Source organism: Mobula birostris, chromosome 2, assembly GCF_030028105.1.
Source record: "Mobula birostris isolate sMobBir1 chromosome 2, sMobBir1.hap1, whole genome shotgun sequence".
Taxonomy (NCBI): Eukaryota; Metazoa; Chordata; class Chondrichthyes; order Myliobatiformes; family Myliobatidae; genus Mobula; species Mobula birostris.
This window is the reverse complement of record NC_092371.1, coordinates 66,410,505-66,437,388: the sequence shown is the minus strand read 5'-3', so window position 1 is coordinate 66,437,388 and position 26,884 is coordinate 66,410,505. Positions and strand designations below refer to the sequence as shown.

Sequence of the window (26,884 nt, the reverse complement as noted above, 5' to 3'; positions counted from 1 at the left end):
AATAGTTGGTTTGATATTACAGTCTGTAGTGTCACTTTAATTCGAGTTCCCTCGACTCGAGATCAGCAACAAACTCTCTCTCACCATTCCCAGTTTGTGAAGACTGGTGTTAATTATTATTGTGTCATTACCTCAACACTCTATATAATCTTTCTCATTTCAGTACTGCACCACATCCAATAAGCTTCTCAACAGAATGATATTAATCTACAGGACTAATGAGAAGGCTTTCAATGACTAGTGCCTACACTTGAACTAAAGTTAACTCAGTCTTGGTACAGAAGCAACAATATGTGGATTGTGTTTGTCTAGTTCAGTGGCCAGGCTCAAACCACTAGCAATAAATGTATAGGCCTTGCACTCAGCATCTGCAGTGATCCCTTCCCACCTGGATGCTTCTGAGTTGCACACAAAATTTTCTGGAAGAACTCAGCAGTTCAGGCAGCATTTATGGAGAGAAATAAAGAGTCAAAGTTTCAGGCTGAGACCCTTCATCAGGACATTTCTGAGACTTGATCTGCTGTATTATGTAGCAGGCACCCCAATGTACTGGAGAGATGCCAACACTCTCTGCACAAAATCCTCCAAGTTGACTGGATGAATAAGGGAACAGATGTCCCATTTCTCGCACAGAAACCCAAATACTTCACAGCTGGCTTTGGGCATTCCACATTGTTCACAGGGCTGGCACGAGGCTCTAGAGATATGCATTCTGATCCAGGCTCCGGCATTGGAAGAAATCACCTGGCAGACTCAAAGCCTCCCTGAAAGATGCAACGGTTCCACTGACCACCAGGAATTTTTGGCCCAAAGTGGAGAAACCCAAAGTAAATAGTGGAAGGAATGCACCACCTCACAAGAGCACCAAATGCACCATGTCTTGGCCCATCTGTGGAAGATCTGTAGTTTCCACATTGACCTCGTCAGTCAACCCAGAACACAGAAAATTAGAGAACGTTCTCAGGCCAATATGACATCTCCCAAGAGATCATCTAAGAAATGTTTTATAAACAAATTTCCTCTAAATAAATTCTAGTTTTCTCCAAATGTGATGATTCATTTTGGCTGCAAAGCTCAGACTGAACCTACAAAGTCAAGGCAAAATACTATTTCTAAATGACAGTAGTGTGTATTTATGTGTTTGTAAGATAGAAATATTCAATGCAGAAATTAATCTACCCACACTAGCCAAAGGTAGACTGAAACGGCTTCACTTCCCTACTTTAGGTCTGTAAACCTGCAGATAATGGCTCTTCAAATGCTCAAACTGCTACTTTTTAAATTTGTATCTACGACATTTCCTGTGCTTATCAGGAGAGTGTTTCCTCATTACCGATAAACTTTGAATTTTATTGCAGAGGTCCCACAATCATTCAGCTCAGGATCAACCTGGTACTCTATGTATGACTGTAGGTCAGTCATCTGGATCTGAAAAAAGAACTTGTACAGGAAACAGATGGCTAATGCTAAAGTAATATCTGATAACCATTTCCCTGACGACAATTGTAATGACCCCCAACATCGTTAACTGGATTTGAGACATCTCTCTACCTCGGCAATGTTCTGATATTGCTCACAAGATGTATATCTCTGAGCCAAAATTGACTTAGATCGCATTTTAAATATACAATGTGCATAAAAATAAAATGAATGATGACTTGATCCATGCATTTGATATTAGATTGGAAACTTTACCTGCTTCCAGTGTAATTATATCCTGATTTAAACATAACATTACACCCTTCATGCTGTGACAATTGTATGATTTATATTAATGAAGCACTGCACTAGATGTTGAATTTTTGTATTATCCAGAATCAACTGACTGAAGATTACTCTGTGCATTTGTCTGAAATCCCCTGATCTTGTATTGATATGTGATCAGCCATTTAGAAGTTGCTGACGCTTCTATTGAGCAGCAATTAAAATACAATCCTGGAACTTGTTGCCACGGGCGACAGTAGAGGCCAAGTCATTGGGTGTATTTAAGGCAGAGATTGATAGGTATCTGAGTAGCCAGGGCATCAAGTGTTACGGTGAGAAGACAGGGGAGTGGGACTAAATGGGAGAATGGATCAGCTCATGATAAAATGGCGGAGCAGAGTCGATGGGCTGAATGGCCAACTTCTGCTCCTTTGTCTTATGGTCCTACAATCTGATCATAGTACATTTGTCTTCTAATGTGCATTAGAAAACATATGCGCATTATGAGTACATTCAAAGATGCATTCAACACAACAATGAAATAGGTGAGGAGTATAGATGGGGTAAATGTAAGCCGGCTTTTTCCGCTGAGGTTGGGCGGGACTACAACTGGAGGTCACGGGTTAAAGGTGAAATGTGAAAAGTTTAAGAGGAACATGAATTGAATTGACTTTATTTCTTACATCTTTCACATACATGAGTAAAGATCTTTATGTTACGTCTCTGTCTAATCATAGTAATTTATAATAAATAGAACAGCCAATATAATATATAATTGCACTCAAATCAGCATGAATTAATCAGTCTGATGGTCTGGTGGAAGAAGCTGTCCTGGAGCCTGTTGGTCCTGGATTTTATGCTGTGGTACCGTTTCCCAGATGGTAGCAGCTGGAATAGATTGTGGTTGGGGTGACTCGGGGCCCTTTTTTTTCCACACCTGTCTTTGTAAGTTCCCTAAATCATGGGAAGTTCACAATTACGGATGTGCTGGGCTGTCCATGCCACTCTCTGCAGAGTCCTGAGATTGAGGGAGGTACAGTTCCCATACCAGGCAGTGATGCAGCCAGTCAGGATGCTCTCAATTGTGCCCCTGTAGAAAGTTCTTAGGATTTGGGGGCCCATACCAAACTTCTTCAACCATCGGAGGTGAAAGAGGCATTGTTGTTCCAACTGGTGTGTACAGACCACTTGAGGTCCTTGATGATGTGGATGCTGAGGAACTTAAAGCTGTTTACCCTCTCAACCCCAGATCCATTGGTGTCGACAGAGGTTAGCCCATCTCCATTCCTCCTATCATCCATAACTAGCTCCTTTGTTTTTGTGACATTGAGGGAGACGTTTTTTGACACCACAGTGTCCGAGAGATGACTTCTTCCATGTAGGCCACCTTGTTATTATTTGAGATGAGGCCAATCAATGTTGTGTTTATTAAAATTTAATTAGCAGATTAGAGCTGTGGGTGGCAACATAGTCATGGGTATACCGAGAGTAAAGGAGGGGACTTAGTACACAACCCTGAGGGGCTGCTGGGTGGAGGTGAGGAAACCCACTTTTACCACCTGCCGGCGATCTGACGGGAAGTCAGAGGGTGGTGAGAGTGTGGAATGAGCTGCCAGTGCAAGCTCAATTTCAACGTTTAAGAGAAGTTTGGATAGGTACTTGGATAAGTATGGACAGCTATGGTCCTTCTGCAAGTTGATTGGAGTAGGCAGTTTAAATGGTTTGGTATGCACTAGATGGGCGAAAGGCCTTGTTTCTGTGGTGGTACTTTTCTATAACTCTAGGTGATTATAGGAGCATTTCCTGAACTCTCTCAACATACCTTGCTGACTCATCAGTAATTGGAATTTTTCTTGCATTCTGCACATCCACAACAGGCTGAATTCAATTGGTTAAAGATTTCTAAACATATGGACACACTTACATCTGCATCCAAAGCCTAATATATTTTAGAAGATCGCACAACGTATAACATAGGTTCATTTGTACTGTACGTTCAGAACTAGTGATGTTAGAGAAGGGTTATCATTTTCTCTGCGTGTTTCTGGCTAATAATTTAATAGATGATGCTGAATAAACAGCATAGGCATATTTAAGTTCATCAAATCTGAAGTAGGTTTCAGTGTTATACCTAAACATAATGATCATGTAACCCTAGATCACATATCAACATTACCATAGCATTTCTCAGATTAATCTCGCAGAATGATATGAGTTTTGTGAAGGTAATCTGAATTCTTTTGTGTGATCAGCCACTCTAGAGGTATAATTATAATAGTTTGTCAAGCTTGTTTCCAAGCTCGTATTCCACAGCTTATGTGAGGCTTGCCTTAATAATACATTTGTTTTATTTTGAATGCCCTTCACTGGTTCTAGCTCCAGAAAATAAACATGATAAAAAGAAAACAACAGGAATTCTGCAGATGCTGGAAATTCAAGCAACACACATCAAAGTTGCTGGTGAACGCAGCAGGCCAGGCAGCATCTGTAGGAAGAGGTGCAGTTGACGTTTCAGGCCGAGACCCTTCGTCAGTTTCTCCAACTTGAGAATTGGTCTATTACTGAATTCCATTCCTCTACCAATTTAAGTTAAACATTCACCAACCACACAAGTGAACTTCCTTGTTGGGAAATTGGTCTCAGTCTGTTAAATTCCAATGTTTGGTGAGCTCCAGATGTAGGTAACAATATGTACTTGCAGTAAATGAAATGTGAATAAACGATCAGCAGAGGATGATCTAGGCATAGAGCGATAGCCATGGCTAAAATTTGAATTTTCTGTATTGTATACCAATGAAGAAGAAGCTCCCAGAACCTCAGAAAGAGCTAATAAGAGGAAATGGAATGAAAATGCGTGGGTACTAGAAAGGTTGGGTATTTTCGAAGAAAACCTGTCACCAGGTATGAATGAGAGGCATCCAAGCTTAAACACAGCGGTGAGGGCAAGAGCTGCTGAAATACAAGACTTTCCATAACCTTTCATTCTGCACCACATACAGAGCATTGGAACATGGCAAGTACAACAGTTCATGGCACTTTAAGACAAACAATATGAGAAGTATGGAACTCCAACTTGGTGATCATTTAGTAATGATTTTTGAAGATTCTTCCTAGATTCTGGCATAGTTCCAGAAGACTGGAAAATTATAAATGTCGCACCACTCTTCAAAAATGGAGGAAGGCAGAAGAAAGGCAATAATCATACACCAATTAGCATGCCTGCAGTGATTGGGAAGATGTTGGAATCAATTGTTAAGGTTTTGGGGTGCTTAGAGGCACATGATAAACTGGGCCAAAGTATGCCTGGTTTCCTTAAGGATCAATCTTGCCTGACAGATCTGGTAGAATTCTTTGAGGAAATAACAAGCAGAATAGACAGAGAATTGGTGGATATGGCGTACATGGATTTTCAGAAGGCCTTTGACAAGCTGCTGCACATGAGGCTGCTTAGCAAGATAAGAGCCCATTGTATTACAGGAAAAATAGTAACATGGATAGAGGAATAGATGATTGGCAAGAGTGGGAATAAAGAATAGATGATTGGCAAGAGTGGGAATAAAGAGGGCCTTTGCTGGCTAGCTGTGAGTGACTAGCAGTGTTCTACAGTGGCCTGTGTTGGGACTGTTTCTTCTTACATTATATGTCAGTAATTTGGATGTCAGAATTGTTGTTTTTGTGGCCAAGTTTGTGGATGAAACAGATAGGTGGAGGGCAGACAGTGCTGAGGCAGGGAGGCTGCAGAAGGAATTAGATAAAGTATGATAATAGGTAAAGGAGATAAAATACAGTGTAGGGAATGTGTGGTCATACATTTTGGTAGAAGGGATAGAAGAGTAGACTCCTTTCCAAATGAGCAGAAAATTCAAACGTCAGGGTACAAAGGAACTTGGGAGACCTAGTGCAGGAATCTCTAAAGGATAACCTGCAGGTTGAGTCAGTGGTGAGGAAGGCAAATGCGGTGTTAGCATCTAGAATATAAAGCCAAGGATGTAATGTTGAGGCTTTATAAAGCACTGGTGAGGCCTCACCTGGAGCAGTTTTGGGGCCCATTATCTAAGAAAATATATACTGGCATTGGAGAATGTCCAGAGGTGAAAGGAGATTGATTCCAGGAGTGAAAGGGTCAATGTATAAGGATGATTCCAGGAGTGAAAGGGTCAATGTATAAGGATGATTCCAGAAGTGAAAGGGTCAATGTATAAGGGTGATTCCAGGAGTGAAAGGGTTAATGTATAAGGATGATTCCAGGAGTGAAAGGGTCAATGTATAAGGGTGATTCCAGGAGTGAAAGGGTCAATGTATAAGGGTGATTCCAGGAGTGAAAGGGTCAATGTATAAGGAGTATTTGATGACTCTGGGCTTATACTCACTGGAGTTTAGAGTGAGAGGAATCTCATTCAAACTTATCAGATATTGAAAGGCCTAGATGGGGTTGGTGTGGAGAGGATGTTTTCTATAGTGGGTGAGTCCAGGACTAGAGGATGCAGCCTCGGAATAGAGGAACCTCCATTTCGAACAGAGATGAGGAGGAACTTCTTTAGCCAGAAGGTAATAAATCTGTGAATTTGTTGTCACAGATAGCTGTGGAGGCTGAATCATTGAGTATCTTTAAGTTAGAGGTTGATAGGTTCTTGATTGGTCAGGGCATGAAAGATTACTAGGAGAAGGTAGTAGAATGGTGTAGAGAAAGAAAATCAATCAACCATGATGAAATGGCGGAGCAGATTTGATGGGCTGATTGGCCTAATTCTGCTTCTATCTCTTATGGTCTTGCAGTTTTAACATACTTGGTGATAATTATACCTTTTAGAGCAACTAGTTACACAATGAATTATGTTCATCTGCACCCGACCAATTTCATGCTGAGTGATCAATCTGAGAAATGGCAAGACAACGTCAGAAAACTACAGCTCAATTACTTTAACCACTGACATGGGGAAGCTTTCAGAAACAATTTGAAAAAAACTATTTGGGAAGCTATTACTGCTCGGGGCATTCCAGAATTGCTGTTCAATTCCAGCGCCATATATATAAAGTTTGTACATTCTTCCCATGAACTGCGTTGGTTTCCTCCGGACTTTCCTATTTCCTCCCAGAGTGGAAAGACGTTGCAGTTAGTAAGCTAATTGTTCAGTATAAATTGTGCTAGTATCAAATGGGTGGGTTGCTGGGCTTATTGGCCAGAAGGGCCTGATCCATGTTGTATCTCTTAAGTACATAAATAAGTCCGTGAAGCTTACCACTTGAATTGATAAAGCAGAGCCAGCATTAGTTATGAAAAGCAAATTGTGTCTGACTGATCTGATTTAATTTTTAGAGGTAACTAAAGGTTGATGAACGCCTTGCAGTAGAGGTTGTCTGCGGATTTTTAGAAAATGTTTGCTGCAGTTTTACATAAGAAGCTGGTCTACACACTTGTGGCCTGTGGTCAGCATTAGCAGCAGAAATGGGAAATCGATGCAAGAACCAAAATCAACAGAGTGGGAGCTGGTTATTTATCACACTGGGGTATAGTGGATGGTGGTGTTCCCCGGATGCCAATGCTGGGACTTTGCTTTAATATACGTTAAATGGATGGGTATGGGGGTACCGATTAAAATTTCCAGATTTGTGGATGAAACAAAACTGGTGTGTAGATCTTTGAGAATAACAATAGACTACAAGACACAAAATGGCAGAAAGAGCAGACAAGTAAAATATTCAAATTAATACTGTATAAGGTGTAAAGTGGCAGAGAAAATAAAATAACAGATTAACTAAAAAATATGCTAAATGGCACATGGTATGCATAAATTTAAGGTGAATTCAAAGCAGATTTGTACAACTGTTTACACGGGGAGTGGTGGGTGTTTGAAATACAATACTGGGGTGATAGTGGAGATGAACACTTTTAAGAGACCCTTAGATACTCACAGGTGAATGGAAGAATTTGGACCAGTGCAGGCAAAAGGGCTGTGGAATTGGACAATATTAGCTGAAGTAACTCGGCACAACATTGTGGTTCAAAGGGCCTGTTCTTGTGTCATACTGTGAATTGTTATATGTAGGAGTGCATGAAAATGGGTACAATATATTGGGGTAGATGAGGAAGTAGCCAGTTATCAGAAAACAGAGTGCGAGGCAGTTTTAGATTGGCAGTCAGTAGCTGCAAAGGTGAGGCAGGGAACTGTGCTGCGACCTCAACATTTTAATCATACAGCTGTGATTTATAATTCAGTTCCTGTCAGGATGGTAGAAACCAATTGATAAGTCCCTTTAAAAGGGAATTGGATAAACACTTGAGAAAATAATTTGCAGGGAGCAGAGTTGCTCTGTACCTGAAGTTTAGTCAAGTACCTTCAATGTCTGAGTCAAAAATCTCTGTTGACCTTCGGCACCAAAAATTTAAACAGACCCACACTTACTATCGCAAACACAAGGAAATCCGCAGATGCTGGAAGTTCAAGCAACACACATAAAAAATGTTGGTGAACGCAGCAGACATGCTCAGAGCAGATAACTAGGCCTTGGCTGGTGTAAAAAAAAAGGTAGAAAGGTCCTGGTCCAGAGCCTTTATGGAAGTCTTCAGAACTGTATTTTGCTACTCCACCAGGTATTATATTCTAAATCAGACATTTTTCTGTCCAGTATCTTATCAGAACAATTAATGGATCCTAAAATAAGAAGGAAGCCTGATTTTGAACCCACTCCTCTCACTCCAGTGTCAACACTATATACTCTTCAGAATTTTAGAACATAGAACATAGAAATCTGTAGCACATTACAGGCCCTTCGGCCCACAATGTTGTGCTGACCATGTAACCTACTCTAGAAACTGCCTAGAATTTCCCTAGCGCATAGCCCTCTATTTTTCTAAGCTCCATATACGTATCTAAGGAGCTCTTAAAAGACCCTACTGTAACCGCTTTCACCACGACTGCCGGCAGTGCATTTCACTCACCTACCCCTCTGTGTGAAAAACATATCCCTGACATGCCCTCAGTACCTAATTCCGAGCAACTTAAAACTATGCCCCTCCTGTTAGCCATTTCAGCCCTGGGGAAAAAGCTTCTGGCTATCCACATGATCAATACCCCTCATCATCTTATACACCTCAGTCAGGTCTCCTGTCATTCTCCATCGCTTCAAGGAAAAAAGGCCAAGTTCAGTCAACCTATTCTTATAAGGTATGCCCTCCAATCCAGGTAACATCCTTGTAAATCTTCTCTGCACTCTCTCTATTGTATCCACATCCTTTCTGTAGTGAGGTGACCAGAAATGAACACATTACTCCAAGTGGGGTCTGACCAAGGTCATGTACAGCTGTAACTCAATCTCTGTTTTTATTTTAGAACTTCAGAATCTGCAGTCTACATTTTGATTTGTTCTCCTCAACGTCTTCATTAAGACTTCCCAATAGGACAATGAAAAGCTGGAGTCTGTAGTCCAATCCAGTCACTCACTTGAAGAGCAGGGTGCTCAAAAGTTCAATGATCTGTAGTAGAGGCATTTTTGTCAGCTCAATTCTGACTTCTCATAAATGTACTCATGTGTTTAACACACACCTTGCCCTTTTGTCCTGTGAGCTAAATGTCTTGTGTAAAATTTAAGAGGGCATTTCAGGGTCATGCACACCGCTGTGAATTTGTCATCACGTACACGGCTGATTGGGTAAGAATGACAGACGGACTCTGTCCTCCAAAGAGATTGCAAAAATGTAGTATTTTCATAGTCAATAATCCTGATATTTTAAATTACATGTTAAAAAATCACTGCTGCTGTCTGGGTATTCAAATTTATGTCCCAAGATCAGTACTCCATGCTTCTGATGCTAATCCAATGCCTTCTATGCTATGGGATTTAATAGGCTTCCCACTTGACTTGACTTATCTCCTTCCAGGCATTTATCTTGCACCTTATTCTTCCCTGCAGTTCTGCATGGACAACTACAAACCCAATATTATTTTCATTTTTTGAGGGAGCAGGTTGTCACTCTCCCACTATTGGAAACATCCTCTGCACAACTGTTTTCTTTATCCATAGGTGCTGCCTAACTGGATGAACTTTTCCAGCAAATCTCTCTTTGTTTAATGCAACAAGGCTTCTTATCAGACAGCTCAGACCTGATTTATATTCTGCTGTAAAGTCTGGAAGCATGACGAAGCAGAATATTATAAGAAATAGCCGCAGAATTTAGACTACTTGCTCCTTCGAGTCTTCTCCACCGTTCAATCACGGTTGATTTATTTTCCCATTCAACCCCATTCTCCTGCATTCTACTGAAAACCTTTAAGGCCCTTACTAATCGAGAACCTATCAACCTCCACTTTAAATACACCCAATGACTTAGCCTCCACAGCCGTATGTGGAAATGAATTCTACAGATTCACCACCCTCTGGCTAAAGAAATCCCTCCTCATTTCTGTTCTAAAGGGACATTGTTCTAATTCTGAAGGTGTGCCCTCTGGTCCTAGACTCTCCACTATTGGAAACATTCTCTGCACAGCCACTTTATCTAGGCTTTTCAATAATTGGTAGGTGTCATCAAAATTTCTCTCTCCCCATTCTTCTAAACTTCAGTGACTACAGACTCAGAGACATCAAACGCTCATCATATATTAACCCTTTCATCCCTGGGATCATTCTCGTTTATCTCCACTGGACCCTCTCCAATATTAGTAGATCCTTTAGTCATAGAGAAGTACAGCAGAGAGACAGCTCTTTGACCCATCTAGTCCATGACGAAACCATTTAAGCTGCCTACTACCATCAACCTACACCGGGACCTTGGCCTTCCATGCCTCTACCATCCATGCAGCTATTCAAGCTTCTTTTTAAATGTTGAAATCGAACTTGCATGCACCACCTCCGCTGGCAGTTCATTCCACACTCTCACTACCCTCTGAGTGAAGAAGTTTCCACTCAAACTTTTCACCTTTCACCTTTAACCCATGACCTCTGGTGGTAGTCCCACCCAACCTCAATGGAAAAAGCCTGCTTACACTTAACCCTATCTATACCCCTCATAATTTTGCATTCCTCGTAGGTATAGGTCAAAAACTGCTCACAATGCTTCCAATGTGATCAACTAACACCTTATAAAGTTCAACATTACATCTATGCTTTTATATTCTCACCCTTCAATTATGTTGCTTTTGGGTTTTCTGTTAATGATTGCAATGTAAGTGGATAAAAGGGATATAGAGAGCTATGGTTCAGGTGTAGGTAGATGGGACTGGGCAGAAGGCCAGGCTCGCATAGCTCAGATGGGCCAAAGGGTCTCTTTCTGTGCTGCAGTGTAATATGACAGCATATACTGCCATTTCTGTGTACATCCACAGTCAGATGTATTAGCACTGGAGACATCAATAATATCTTTGATTTTGGAGAGAAAAAGCAACCTTTGTGGAGAATTGTTGGAATTGGCACAACCTCACTAAGTAAAATATCTTCTTTTGAAAGCCTTTGCTCAGCCACAAACCCCATGTCGCCATGCTCAGCAGCCTCACTACTGATCCCAGCCAGCCCAATCCAGCTCTCACAGGCAGTCTCTCCCACGGAGTGAGGCCAGCAAAGGTCAGGGTTTCACACTGGGTTCCAGCACAGCAGTGCTCAGCCCAGGGAGATGTTTAATACGGGGATGTACCAAAAGATTAAAGATGAAGATGAGGTTGATCTGCCACATGTACATTGAAACATAAAAACGTACTGTGAAATGCAGTACAGTTCGAGGGTGTGCTGGGGGGCAGTGCAAGTGGCACCAATGTAGGGTTCTGTCTGTGGTAATGAACAGGTCCTAACCCATAGCCTGATGTGTTTGGAATATGGGAGGAGACGGGAGCACCTCAGGGAAACCCAAGCAGTACAATCTCCGTATAGACAGCAGCAGGAATTGAACGGGCTCGTTGGTGCTGTGATACGCTACAACACCTTGCCACCCCAAGCCATTGAATCACACAGCACAGAAACAGGACCTTGAGCTCACAACAGGAATTCTGCAGATGCTGGAAATTCAAGCAACACACATCAAAGTTGCTGGTGAACGCAGCAGGCCAGGCAGCATCTCTAGTAAGAGGTACAGTCGACGTTTCAGGCCCAGACCCTTCGTCAGGACTAACTGAAGGAAGAGTTAGTAAGAGAATCTCTTACTAACTCTTCCTTCAGTTAATCTTGACGAAGGGTCTCGGCCTGAAACGTCGACTGTACCTCTTCCTAGAGATGCTGCCTGGCCTTGAGCTCACTGAGCCCACATCCACTGTCACGCAGCCATATTTACACTAATCCTGCTTCAAGACATTTTGTTCCCCCCTCCTTCCCACGAGCACACCCGCCACAAAGTACAACCATTTGTCTCCACAGGAGGAGCAACTTAGAGTGGTCGGTTGAGCTACCAACCTGAACGGATGCAGAAAAAGAGCAATGCATCGTGGGAACCTGCCCCCCCCCCCCACCCTTGGTCACAGAGAGAACATACAATAAAATGGCACTGGAGTTCAGGATTGAACCTGAATCGCTGGATCTGAGAGGCAGCAGCTGTACTGACTGTACCATTGTGTTGCTGTCCCTTGAAAGAGTTAGGACTAGAGGAGCAAGAGCAACAATTTTATCCAGGAGACTGGGAAAATTCTGAGCTGACTTTACAATAAGCACTGCGATTGCTCACATCCACAGGAGCCAGCAGGCAGATGATAGACTGATTCTGAGAGTAGGGCATGAGTAATGTGTCACCCAGCACTAGAACATGTGCTGGAATGAATTTGTAACCCACTTTACGTGACTCATTGACATGACTGAAGGGCATTAATTTGGTTACTTGATTGCAGCAAGGAACCACATAATGATGACACCGTAAGATAATTAAGAACTTGCTGACAAGATACAATTGCCCATTGTAAGTGGTGTTGGCAGCATTGTAAAGGGATGCTCTGCTCACTATGCTTGGGCCAACCGTCAGCATGCCTTCTTCCTTCACTGCACCCTTTTCCAAAAAAAAGTATGGCTTTCAAATTTGTCATAGATTCTGTTACTAGATTCTGCTGTGTTGGACTAGTCTTAGTAATATGAACAAAAGCATCCACAAGGTTTTATTTAGAGATGCTGCCCAAGTACTCACATGTGACTAACTAACCTGTACATCTTTGGAAACCCACGTGGTCACAGGGAGAATGTATAAACTCCTTAGAGTCAGCAGCGGGAATTGAACTCGGTGTTAAATTGGGAGTTGCTGCGCGGTGCAGCTTGAAGTGCCGGAAGAGCCTATTCCACTCTGTATCGCAATAAAAATAAATAAATAAATAAATGTATTCTGTTTCATGTTCTTCGGCCCTTAAACTCAAGTTCAAGTTTATCATTCAGTGTATTCCTCTACACCGCCAAATGAAACAACATTCCTCTGGACCAAGGTGCACAATATAGTACATATAACTCACAACAGAAAGTAATAGAACCATTAATAATAAGGTGCATTTATGATACAGGTTTAAAAAGTAAACAGTATAATGCTGCTGACGCTTCGTATGTGATGAGACCTGGTTGGTGGCAGTAGGGACTGAAAAATGTATAAGGTATTCCAATAGCCCAGCTCCTAAATTGTACGTTTGGTGGTTTTGTGCATGATGTTTCTATTTAAAACCTTTTTAAAAACTAAAGCATTTGCAAAACAAGCAATATTTACTTACAGTTCCATTTTGTTTACCCACTGCCACATATTTAACACGTTACACCCTGGTTTCTGCACGTGCTTTCAGTATAGATTGGAGATGTACATACATAGTTACTGAACTGGTTTTGCAGATTTTGTGTAAGGCATCTGTTGTAGCACGGAACTAAATACTTGTCTCTAACAGTCGTTTGACTCCTATCTAGTTGAAATTCCTGTCAACAGCGTATTGTCAAGTAAACAAGTGACGCAATGCTACATATGTGATAGGTTTTCTAAACAAACTTTATTAAGAAGAGAGTTGGAATAACCATGGCAGGCAATCACCTGCTTGTTTGAAGACTGTTGACAGTTCTCTTTCATAGTGAGTGTCACATTTAAAAATAATCAAAGTTATATAGCAATACAGCATTGATAAAGGCCCTTTGGCCCGAGGACATACAGGACCAATCATGCCAATTTTTCTCCAACTGGGATAGTGCGTAAAAATGCAAGAAAGCAGTTTAATGCTAAGCGACCATATAAATGACTTGTCTGCATAATATTCAATAAAGTTTGCCTCTTTTTCTACTTGGAGAACAAGGCCTAATTATCAAAGTTCAAAGTCAACTTATCATCAAAGTACATGAATGTCACCATATACAACCCTAAGATTCACTTTCTTACAGGCATTCACAGTAAGTACAGAGAAACACAATGAAAAACCGGACACATTAAAAAGACAACCAATTAGCAACAAATAGTGTAAAAACAAAAAAGAAAAAAAAACAAAATATTAATAAATAAATGAATATTGAGAACCTGAGTTGTAGAGTCCTTGAAAGTAAGTCCATGGGTTCTAGTTCATTGTTAGGATTACTGAAGCTATCTACTCGGGTTCAAGAATTGTATGTTGATTTTGCATATTTTGTCCACATTTGATCTTACCAATTACTTTTCATTTTTATGTAAAGTCATAGAAAAGTACAGCGCAGAAACCTTCGGCTCATCTAGTTCATGCCAAACCATTTTAACTGCCTACTCCCATCAACCTGCATCGGGACCATAGCCCTCCATTCCTACCCAATACAATCTATACCATCCATGTACCTATCCAAACTTCTCTTAAACATAGAAATCAAGTTTGCATGCCCCACTTGCACTCACAGCTCGATCTGCACTCTAAGAACACTTTGAGTGAAGAAACTTCCCATCATGTTCCCCTTAAACTTTTTCCCTTTCACCTTTAACCCATGATAGTTAATTGTAGAACCACCCAACCTCAGTGGAATACATCTAATGGATGCTGCCTTTTTGACTCATGGAGTAACAAATGCTGACTTTGGGGTGTAGTTAGGTTATGTAAATAGTCTCATTTTCCATTGGTGATTTGTTTTCCCATTTAAAAAAAAGTCTCGAACAGCATAAGGACATAAAGTGAGGGACAACTAAATCTTTCTGCTCTTCACTTAGAAGTTCGCTGGGTGGAGGCCTACTATGAAACCAGGCTCCAGCTATTGAGCAAGATCTACCACAATGAGGGATCATTTCCAACCTTTGGAAGGAAGCCCAAACCCTGAACTAATGTAGTCACTGCCACTATCCCAACCCATCCCTCCATCTTTACAGTCATTAAAAACCTATTTTAAATTAAATATATTAGGACCTTAAAGCAAATAAATTTACTCAAAACAAAAGGCCAGCCTTCACAGTGCTCACCCATTTTAATTGCACTTCCACTCCCATTCTGACATGTCTGCCCACGTCCTCCTCTACTGCCACAGCGAGGTCTCTCCCATGTTTGGGGACAACACCTCATATTCCGTCTTGAAAGCCTCCAACCTAATGGCATGAACATTGATTTCTCTAACTTTTGGTAGTTTCTCCTCCTCTCCCCTGTCTTGTTTTCTATTCCCAGCTCTCCTTTGTTTTCCTCTGACCCTATACCTCTTTCACCTTTCCCCTCCCAGCTTCTCATTTCATTCCCCCTCATCACCCTTCCCTCTCACCTGGTCTCGCGTATCACCTGCCAGCTTGTACTCCTTCACCTCTCCATCACCCTCTTATTCTGGCTTCATCCCTGTTTCTTCCCAGTCCTGACGAAGGGTCTTGGCCTGAAATGTTGGACTGTTTACTCCTCTTCATTGGTGATGATATGCTGAGTTCCTCCTCCATTTTGTGCTAGCTGCTCTAGATTTCCAGCATCTTCAGAATCTCTTGTGTTTATAATGCAAAATATTATATTTGGCTGTCTCCCTTTTCTTTTTGCAAATTAATGCATTTGCAATGGGTCCAGCCTGCCATGGACTCAGTTGGAAGATTCCTAGCAAACCAGCAGGGAAACCTTTAGAAATTAGTTCCAGGATTGGACTTAACATGAGAAAAGCCCTATGCACTCTTGACCCCACAATTCAAATGAGGGCAGTCTGCACAGCAGGTTCACACACCATCACAGACTTCACCAGTACGTATTGTAGAGAGACTGCATGTCAAAGAGCTTCAGTCAGGCTGTTGCCCAACCTGAAATGAGATAAGTGAGAGAGATACAGTCCCAAATGGCATCCATGTCTGTAGTGTTCAAATCAGCTGACCCTGACCTATGGAGGAAATCAAGGGATGATCTCTGTGAAGCTATCAGGGACAGGAAGGGACAGTACCAGACAAAAGAGTGTCACAGAACAGCATCATTTGTGGCAGTGCTAGCATGTGATAATGGGCTACAAAATAAGGTCAGGCTGCATTGCAGATAATAATGCATTCTCCCTATCCCAATGAGTCCTGTGCACTCTATCACAGATTAAATACACTGAGGGGCTGATTTATCACTTTATTAGAAACAGGAGTGGAACCCAGTGTGGCCTTCTGCTGCCGTAGCCTATTCAGTTCAAAGATTGACATGTGCATTCAGAGATGTTCTTATGTATAGCACTGTTGTATCGTGTGGTTACTTGAGTTGCTGTTGCCTTCTTGTCAGCTTGAACCAGTCTGAGAGCTTCTCTCATTCACAGGGCATTTTTGTCCACAGAATAGCCACTCACTGCATGTTTTTTTTCTTTTTTTCACACCATTCTCTGTAAATTCTAGAGACTGTTGTGTGTGAATATCCCAAGTAATCAGCAGTTTCTGAGATACTCAAACTACCCTGTCTGGCACCAACAGTCATTTCATGGTCAAAGTCACTTAGATCACATTTCTTCCCCCATTCTGACATTTGAACTGAACCTCTTGACTCTGTGGTTAAGAAAGCATACGGTGCATTGGCCTTCATCAATTGTAGGATTGAGTTTAGGAGCCGAGAGGTAATGTTGCAGCTATATAGGACCCTGGTCAGACCCCACTTGGAGTACTGTGTTCAGTTTTGTTTGCCTCACCATAGGAAGGATGTGGAAACCATAGAGAGGGTGCAGAGGAGACTTACAAGGATGTTGCCTGGATTGGGGAGCATGCCTTATGAGAATAGGTTGAGTGAACTTGGCCTTTTCTCCTTGGAGCAACAGAGGATGAGAGGTGACCTGATAGAGGTATATAAGATGATGAGAGGCATTGATCGTGTGGATAGTCAGAGGCTTTTGCCCAGGGCAGGAATGGCTAGCATAAGAGGGCACAGTTTTATATGCTTGGAAGCAGGTACAGAGGAGAGGTCAGGGGTAAGTTTTTTACGCAGAGTGTGGTGAGTGTGTGGAATGGGCTGCTGGCGATGGCGGTGGAGGCAGATATGATAGGGTCTTTTAAGAGACTCCTGGACAGGTATATGGAGCTCAGAAAAATAGAGGGCTATGGGTAACCCTAAGTAATTTCTCAGGTAAGGACGTGTTCAACACAGCTTTGTGGGCCGAAAGGCCTGTATTGTGCTGTAGGTTTTCTGTGTTTCTAAGTTGCAACTTTATGACTAGCTGATTAGATATTTGCATTAACAAGTAGGTGTCCCTAACAAAGTGGCCACTGAGTGTATACCAGAAAGTGAAAGCAATTAAATTAACTTGCACCGATTAACTTAAATCATAACTTGTTACATCAAATCAAATGGGTTTGCTGAATTTGTGCTAGGCTTAAGCTGTGTTGCATTCGGCAGACAAACTTTTCAGCAGATCAGGTAAGAAGTATGCAAAAGTTTGTTATTGCCTGCCAGTATCATTGGTGGAACAAACCAGGAGAGTACTGTAGAACAGCTTTTCTTACTCCTGGGACATCTATCTTTTGCGCAGGAATTCGAATCCACTGTACAGTCTGTAGTGAACACTGATGGTTCCATTCGCAGCTGCAGACAGTTCTGAGAATGGTTCAGGCTATTAAGTTTGTATTTCCCTATGAATGCTCTTTGTCCTGTTCAGTATGTCCAGCATGTTTTGTCTTTATGTAAAGAATAATATATAAAGGTGAATGCATACAGACTTTTACTCCTCAGATTGGGCAAGACTAGAACTAAAAGTAACACGTACAAAATGTTGAAGAAACACAGCAGGTCAGGCAACACTATGAAAATGAATAAATAGTCGAAGTTTTGGGCCGAGACCCTTCTTCATGACTGAAAAGGAAGGGGTAAGATGCCAGAATAAAAAGGTGGGGGCAAGGGAAGCTGGACGGTGATAGGAGATAGGAGAAGCGAGGAGGGTGGGAATGGTAAAGGGTTGGCGAGGACAGAATCCAATAGAAAGAGAGGGCAGACCATAGGGGAGAGGGAAGAAGGAGGGGCGCCAGGGGCGAGTGATAGGCAGGTGAGAAGCGGTAAGAGGACATAGTGGGGAACAGAAGAAGAAGGAGGAAGGGGGAGAGTAGTTCTTTTCCAAAAGGAGAAATCAATGTTCATGTCATCAGTTTGGACTAGAGGTGATAGTTTTGGGTTAAAGGTGAAATATTTAGAGGAATCTGAGGGGGAACTTCTTCACTCAGAGGGTGGTGTGAGTGTGACATGAGCTGCCAGCAGAATGGTGTAACATTTAAGTGTTTGGATGAAAGAGGTAGAGAGTGCTATAGTTCAGGTGCAGCAAGATCGGACTAAGTAGAAACCAGGCCGGTTCTGTGCTATAGAGTTCTATGTTTCCCGTGGTAGGGGAGGTCTAGGACAAGAGGGCACAACTTCAGGATTGAAGGACGTCCATTTAGAACAGAGATGCAGAGAAATGACTCTAGTCAGAAGGTGGTAAATCTGTTGAATTTGTTGCCACAAGCGGTTGTGGGGGCCAAGTCATTGGGTGTATTTAAGTCAGAGATAGAGAGGTTTTTGATTAGCCAGGGCATCAAAGGGTATGGAGTGAAGGCAGGAGAGTGGCAATAATTGGAAGAATTGGATCAGCCATAATTGAATGGCAGAGCAGACTCGATGGGCTGAATAGCCTACCTCTGCTCCTATATCTCATGGTCTTATGTTGCTGTGTGCACCCACAGACAGTTTTATTAACAATGTAGGCATCAATGATATCTTTGATTTTGGAGAGGAAGAAATAAAACAAGCCTTGTGCTGAATAGATGGAATTGACACAACCCCACTAAGTAAAATATGTTGTTTTGAAAGCCTTTACACTTCCAAGATTACCATTTTACTAATGGCTTTGATGCTAATGTGCCACTGACAGCTGATAATTAGAAATCAATTTAAAGGAAACACCCTTGAACCTCAGAACTTGGAATGATTCCTTATACCAAACCAGGTCCATGCCTGCCTTTTGAACTGTTGTAAATGTCTCCCTGGTTCAGTGTGCATGTGAAATAATCTCTCTGCCTGAGGAACAGAAAAAACACATCTTGGCCATGAATGGGAGAATATAACCCTCATTTTCCTTTTCCTTGTTTTTACTCATCTCATATCCCCAGAGTTACTCTCCAGGAAGTTCCTTTTCCTCATTCTATTCCAAGTGACTAATGTGTAATTCATTGCCACAGAAGTCTTTGGAGGCCAAGTAATTGGATATATTTACAGCAGAAGCTTCTTGATTTGTCAGTGTCAAAGGTTAAAGGAGAAGGTGGGAGAATAGGCTTGAAAGGGAATATAAAATAGCCATGATAGAATAGCGGAGTGGACTTGATGGGCCAAATGGCCTAATTCTGCTCCTATGTCTTATGGACTGATGGCAATTTTAGGGATAGAGCAAGGGAATAATATAGGATAAATGTATAGAGTTTTCTCTGACATCATCTGAAAATGCTTATTTTCCTGATCTGTCAAGTGGATTAAAATTGTACAGAACACAGGCCATTCAACTCACTATGTTGTGTTGTCCTTTTAATCTATTCTAAGGCCAGTCTAATCCTTCCCTCCTACATTTTCTTCTATTGTTTCTGTGCCTATCTGAGTTTCTTAAATGTCCCTAATACATCTGCCTCTCCCACCATCCTTGTCAGGATATTCCGCCCACTCACCACTCTGTGTAAAATAAATAAATAAATAAATAATCAAACTTACCTTTGACATCCCCCCACCCCATGCTTTCCTCAAATCACCTTAAGATTATGCTCCCCAGCGTGAGCCATTTCCACCCTGGGAAAATGTCAGTGGTTATCCACTCCATCTGTACATCTTGTGCACCTCTTTCAAGTCACCTCTTAATTGTATTGAGAACTAAAATGATCAAAAGCATTACCTGCCCAAACTTGCAAGATATGTTTCTGCTGATTATAATTTCTCTCCTTCTGTAAGTCTCTGACACCACACACCAAGCCACTGCAACATTTCCTGTAATATGAAGCCCCAGATTAGATTAGATTATGAGAACACGCAGTCCTCATTTATTGTCATTTAGAAATGCATGCATTAAGAAATGACACAATGTTCCTCCAGAGTGATATCACAGAAAAACAGGAAAACCAAAGACTAACACTGACAGAACCACATAATTGTAACATACAGTTACAGCAGTGCAAAGCAATATCATAATTTGATAAAGATAAGACCATGGGCATGGTAAAAAAAAAAAGTCTTAAGTCCTGATCAACTCCCGAGTCCCCGATAGCAGGTGGCAAAAGGGAGAAACTCCCTGCCATAAACCTCCAGGCACCATCAACTGCCGATGCATTGGAAGCAGCCGACATTGAGTCCGTCCATCCGAAAACTTCAAGCCTCTGACCAGCCCCTCCGATACAGCCTCCTGAGTGCCATCCTCTGCTGAGCGCCTTCGACCTCGCCCCAGCAGCTGAAACAAGCAAAGCCAAGGATTCGGGGCCTTCTCCAGAGATTCTGGACCACACAGTAGCAGCGGCAGCGAAGCGAGCATTTCAGAAGTTTCTCCAGATGTTCCTCCATACTCTCACGTCTGTCTCCATCAAATCAGAATTGTGCACGGTACCCTACTTGACACATAACAAATATCATTCACTGGAGTGGCCGTGCGCGCTGTGTTGCACCGCCATCTTCTCCTCCTCCCTCCAACATTAGTATGTTGAGCTAGGAAATATATATCAAGTACTTTGCAGAGATCGCGGGCAAATAACGATCAAAGATTTATGATTGTGTGGGAGCTTTGTTGTGCATGATAGAATCTGAAGTAAGAGTTATTTACCCCTTATCTCACACCTGCAGTATATTTTCCATAAGACATAGGAGCAGAATTAGGCCATGGCCATTGAGTCTGCATCGCCAATTAAATCATGTCCGATCCTTTTATTTTCTCCCTCCTCAGCCCCAATCCCCGGCCTTCTCCCCTTAATCTTTATACTGTGTCCAATCAAGAACCTGTCAACCTTAAATACACCCAATGATCCAGCCTCCACAACTGCCTGTGTTAATAAATTCCACAAATTCACCACCCTCTGGCTAAAGCTATTTCTCTGCATTTCTGTTTTAAATAGATACTTCTCTATCCTGAGGCCGTGCCCTCTTGTCCTAGACTCCCCCACCATGGGAAACTTCCTTTCCACATTTACTCTGCCTCGTCCTTTCAATATTCAAAAGGTTTCAGTGATATCCCCTCCCCCCAGCCTTCTAAATTCCAGCGAGTATATACCCAGAGCTATCAAATTTCTGCAATCATGTTACCACATTCCAATTTCAGAGGTGCTGTGCTTTTCTAACAAGGCATCCTGCCATTCAACTAGGTTTGTACACCAGTCCAGTGGTTGTGCCCCTCCTCCCATGAAATAAGATGAGGAACTTTATGAAGAGACCATTCTAAAGTAATGAGTGAAATCTTCACTTAATTTTTCTCAGGAACCTTCCAACAACAAATCAAATCAAGTTTATTATCATTTAGCTGTATATATTGCCCCATGAGAGATGAAGTAAAACATCCCATTGCCGAATCTTAAACTGAAACATCAACTATCTCTTAGCCTCCACGAATGCTGCTTGACGCACTAAGTTCCTCTAATGGTTTGTTTTAACTTTCCAGATTCCAGCATTTTCAGTAAATAAAACCTCTAAATTTGCAATTTTTGGAAGTTTTACACTATGTGAAATATAGTTTGTGACCAACATGGATTAAGTACAGCACAGAAACATGCTCTTCAGCCCATCTAGTCCATGCTGACCCATTTAAACTACCTACTCCCATCAATTTGCACTGGGACCATAGCCTTCTATACCCCTACCATCTATCTGTCCAAACTTCTCTTCAACATTGAAATCGAGCTTGCTTGCACCACTTGTGCTGGTAACTCATTCCACACTCTCACCACCCTCTAAGTGAAAAAAAATACCCTTCATGTTCCCCTTAAACTTTTCACCTTTCACCCTTAACCCTAGTTCTATTTCCAAGCAACCTTTGTGGAATAAGCCTGCTTTCATTTACCCTTGTGTTACCCTAAATATAAACTTCATTTTTAATCGTTTTAAAACCATAGGATTTTGAAAGAGTTTGGGCAAATTAGATTCCACATATCAAATTTGTTTATTGGGGCCAAAAAGTTTTAGGCATTCATGAAGGTTTGGGCTCACTGAAAACAAATCTAATTGCATGTTATGCATCAAGTAGTATTCTCAACTTTTTTTTTGCGGAGTAAAACCTGTGTATAAAAATACAATAGATTGCCCCTTTAAACTCTATGAAGGAACAGCTTGTCACTGACTGCAGGTACAGAATCAGAAACAAGTTTATTATCACTGACATATGTCATGAAATGTGTTGTTTTATGGCAACAGCACTGTGCAGTATAATAAAATTACTGTAAGTACAATGAGAAAAATAAATAAACTAAGTAAGCAGAACAGAACAAAATAGTAAGGTAGCATTCATGGGTTCATGGATTTTTCAGAAATCTGTTAGTGGCGGGAAAGAACCTTTTCCTAAAACATTGAGTATGTCTTCAGGCTCTTGTACCTCCTCTATAGTAGCAATGAGAAAAAGGCATGTCCTGGGTGGTAGCGGTCCAAATGATGGATCACACACAAAATCCGGGAAGAACTCAGCAGGTCAAGCAGCACCTATAGAAATGAATATACAGTCGATGTTTCAGGCCGAGACACTTCTTCGGGGCTGAAATAGAAGGGGAAAGATGGCTAGCAAGAATGTGATGGGTGAATCCATCTGTGTGGGAAAGGTAAAAGGCTGGAGAGAAGGAGTCTAATAGGAGAGGAGAGTGGGCCATAGGAGAAAGGGAAGGAGGAGGTGGGGGTCCCAGGGGGAAGTGATAGACAAGTGAGAAAAGGTATAAGACCAAAATAGGGAATAGAAGGGGTTGGGGAGGGAAAGTAAATTACCAGAAGGAGAAATTGATATTCATGCCATCAGATTAGAGGCTACCCAAGAGGAGACCTTGGAGTGACATATCAGAACAGGAATGGGATTCAGAATTAAAATGCTTAGAAGTTCTGCTTTTAGCAGATGGAGCTTAGACGCTCAATGAAGCGGACCCCCAAATTATGACGAGTATCGCCAATGTACAGGAGGCTGCATTCATCTGCATTGATGCTACCTGACCTGCTGAGTTCCTCCAGTATTTTGTGTGTGCTGGCTTGGATTTCTAGCATCGGAAGATGTTCTGATGGACGGATGCTGCCTTTCTGAAGCATCGCCTTTTGGAGAGTTCCTCTATGTTGGGGAGGCTAATGCCCATGATGGAGCTGGCTGAGTTTACAACCTTCTGCAGCTTAACTGTGCATATCTTCCTGAAGTGCAGGCAATTCCGCATGGAACTGCTGGTATTTCTTCACACACTTTTCAAAAATACAGCTCCTACACTAGTAGACAAATGCCTAAATCTTGCTGGAGAGACAGAGAAGAAGAGACTTCTTCTCTGATCTCTAATGTGGGGTCCACAGGGAGCTGCAACCCTTGTATTTTTGCAACTCATTGAACCTGCTGCAGGTTAGATCTGGACTGCAACCAGTGAACCTATTTATTTGAAAGAAAAGAGTAGCTGCAAGGGACAGCATTAAATTTCAGGTAGTTTACATTATATTTTAAATTGAATGAAATTTAGAAAGAATTACAAATTAATTAAAATAATACTTCTCTCCTATCGATAGTCCTTTCCATTCAAATGCAATATAAAACCAGAATGAGCATTTTCTGTAGTTCTTAAGTATTTTAATCTTTTAATAGACTGATTTTTGTTTTTGTTTTGATAGAGTTCATTTTTCTGATGTTCTAATACCATTAATTTGACAGCTGGAAAGCCTGATGGTTAAAAGCAGTATTTAGATGTGTCATTGAAATCGGTAAAGGAATGAATTTGGATAACCCCTTTCAGCTGACATGTGGCCTCATTCTGTTCCACGAGTCTCTATGATTCAGATTTACCTCATTGACCAAAAATCCATCACTGTTGTTTTCTGATCTTGGAACGGATTAGTAGTACTCTTTGGAAAATATTTTTTTCCTCACAGGGAAATTTCAAAATCTTGTGTTTTAATAGGGATAATTTAATGTAGAAGAATTTTGCTTTCACTGGCAAAGTAGATCATTAAGCATTAGAGAACATCAGTGGCTCTGTTTCTGCAGCAGTGGCAATGCGTGGGTTGGCTTTGAAAAGAAAATGAGCTCCTTTGTTTCAGTGATTTAATGAGTGAAATGTTCCTGGTGTTTATGCTACAATTCCCACTCTTGTAGAATAGTTACGGCACAGCAGGCTATTCTACTCATACTGTGTGTGCTGCTCTCTACTGAAGCAATTTACTAATTCCGTAAACACAAGAAAGTGTGCAGATGCTGGAAATCCAAAGCAACAGGCACAAAATGCTGGAGGAACTCAGCAGGCCAGGAGGCATCTATGGAAATGAATAAACAGCTAAAACTCTCCTTCGGGACTGCAAGGGAAAAGGGAGGATTCCATCTCCTATTCCTTCTCTGGGGCCTTGCAAATTTGTTCTAATCATATTTACTCAGTAGCTACTTTAGCAGGTACACCTGTACACCTCATTAATACAAACATCTAATTAGCCAATCAGATGGCTTTAAAGCACGGTGTACAGTTCACCAGTTCGATGGAGAAATGGCGGACCACACAACGGTGCCATGCAGTTACAAGGAAATACCCGGATACGAATGATTTGCAGTAATATTGCCAGGTCTTCTAATTCTACTCATTTTGCTTGTAAAATAGGTTTCATAATGACGTGGTGAAATCTCACTTTTTGATTACATGCCATTCACGCCTCTAGTGGGGGAATACCTGTAAATTTGTTGAGCTTGATCTCCCTCTCAATTCTATAATTTCCTGTTTTTTTTCTTCTCCTTATTTTACATAGTGGGGTTACATTAGCTGCCCTCAGATCATTTTGTCTGATCTGGAATTTAAAGAATGATGGAAAGTGCAGGTCGGTGGGACTAGGTGAGAGTAAAAGTTTGGCACGGACTAGGAGGGCCGAGATGGCCTGATTCTGTGCTGTAATGGTTATACGGTTATAATAAAAGTATGCAGATACAGAAGTTCAGTTGTTGTTCAGACAAAACATCAGAATGGGGAAGAAATGTGATCTAAGTGACTATGAATGTGGAATGATTGTTGGTGCCAGATGGGGTGGTTTGAGTATCTGCTGGAGTCTTCATCCACAACAGTCTCTAGAACTTACAGAGAATAGTGCGAAAAACAAAAGAGAAATCAGTGAGCTGCAGTTCTGTGGGTAGTGAGTACTACATCTGTGAGTAATGTGCAGAAGAGCATCTCTCATTTCATTTTAAATCTTTTTATTAATTATTATTGAAAGTCAACAACAAAAAAATACGTTAAAGTAATCAAGTCAATATATCAATATGTACAATAAGAGTTAAACCATCAACCAAGCTAAACAATATATCAATAATAATAAGAAAAAACAAAATGTTAAAGTTATTTTTTGGTTAAAAAAAAGGAAAAAGAACCCCTACTAACAAAAAAAAACCATTTGGAGCACAACCCCGGAGCTATACGCCATACAATCTTCCATAAAAGGAAGACATCAATCCACCAACCAAATCCATTTACCCAAAAATCAGAAAGGGACCATTTTAGTTAACGCAAATCAAATGATAGAAGAGCATCTCTGAATGCACAAAACATCGAACCTTGGAGTAGATGGGCTACAACAGCAGAGGACTATGAATGTACATTCGGTGACCCCTTTAGTAGGGGCAAAATCTTTTTAAGTAATGAAATGTGGTTTCAATAGTTTCAGTTAATTATTTATAGAACATACAATGTTACAGTAGAGTACAGGCTCTTTGGCCCACAATGTTGTGCCGAAATTTTAACCTACTCAAAGATCAATCTAACCCTTCTCCCTGACACAGCCTTCCATTTTTCTATCATCTATGTGCCTATCTAAGAGTTTCTTAAATGCCCAGGGCATTCTACACACTCACCGCTATCAGATGAATACAAATTATTTATTTAAACATTTAAATATTTTTTAATATTTTAAATATATTAAAATATAAAATAAATTATTCATTATATTTTATCATCTGTTACATGATTAAAATAAATAACTGTATTTTTATTTTCAGACATGATATTAACTTTTATAATAGAAACCATCTCCACAGTAGCTGCTTGAGCAGCTGTGTGTTCTGAGCATTTTCTGTTTAATTATGTATGAATTGTTGGTATGCAGAACTGTTTGCTGCCCATCAACAATGGATAGAATATCCTCAGCCAGAACAGGCAATTAAAACGTTTGCAACAAGCAGTCTGATGGAGAATTTCAACAGGTCAGGCAACATCTGTGGGAGGAAAGGAGCTGTTGTTATTTTGGGACAATATCCCACATGAAATTAAGTATTTGTGTTTTAGTCATGTTCTGTTGCTATTTTAGTGACAGGAAAGACGAGTTAAGGCACAGTTCTTATTTCCTAGTTGTCAAGGTAAGAGAACTATCTAGTGACACATAAACCTGTTTGGACTTTTAGCACATTGCTGACATTAGTGTCAAACACGCCCAAAGAGTTCTTTAGTAAGCACACAGAACAGAGCAAAACTCCTCACATTGCACCTGAACTAGGCAGGTGAGAACACTATCGGAAGTGTATGGAACTTTTTCTCACAGTGTTTAGAAAATAGTTTTCAAGTTTAAGGATTTTGGAATGTTGAAGTTATAGATTTATCTTCATCCTTTTGTAACCTGCATGGTGAACTTATGCTTGGATTTATGGTGCTTGTATTTTAAGGTAATTGAACAATCATTAACTTTCTGCGGTTTACTGCTCAATCAAGTGA

The 26,884-nt window shown here is 41.1% G+C and overlaps 1 protein-coding gene across 13 annotated transcripts in view; it reads left to right on the top strand.

Moving 5' to 3' along the window:
• slco4a1 (solute carrier organic anion transporter family, member 4A1) overlaps positions 1-26,884 on the top strand; it is a 232,514-nt gene that overhangs the window by 108,647 nt on the left and 96,983 nt on the right. Inside the window, exon 1 of one of the 13 annotated variants that reach the window (XM_072242277.1) lies at positions 17,843-17,860. The exons of the other annotated variants lie outside the window; for them this stretch is intronic. The gene's annotated coding sequence lies outside the window, so the exon portion shown is untranslated. Of the gene's footprint in view, positions 1-17,842; positions 17,861-26,884 lie in introns of those variants that run through there. 13 annotated transcript variants of the gene reach the window in all.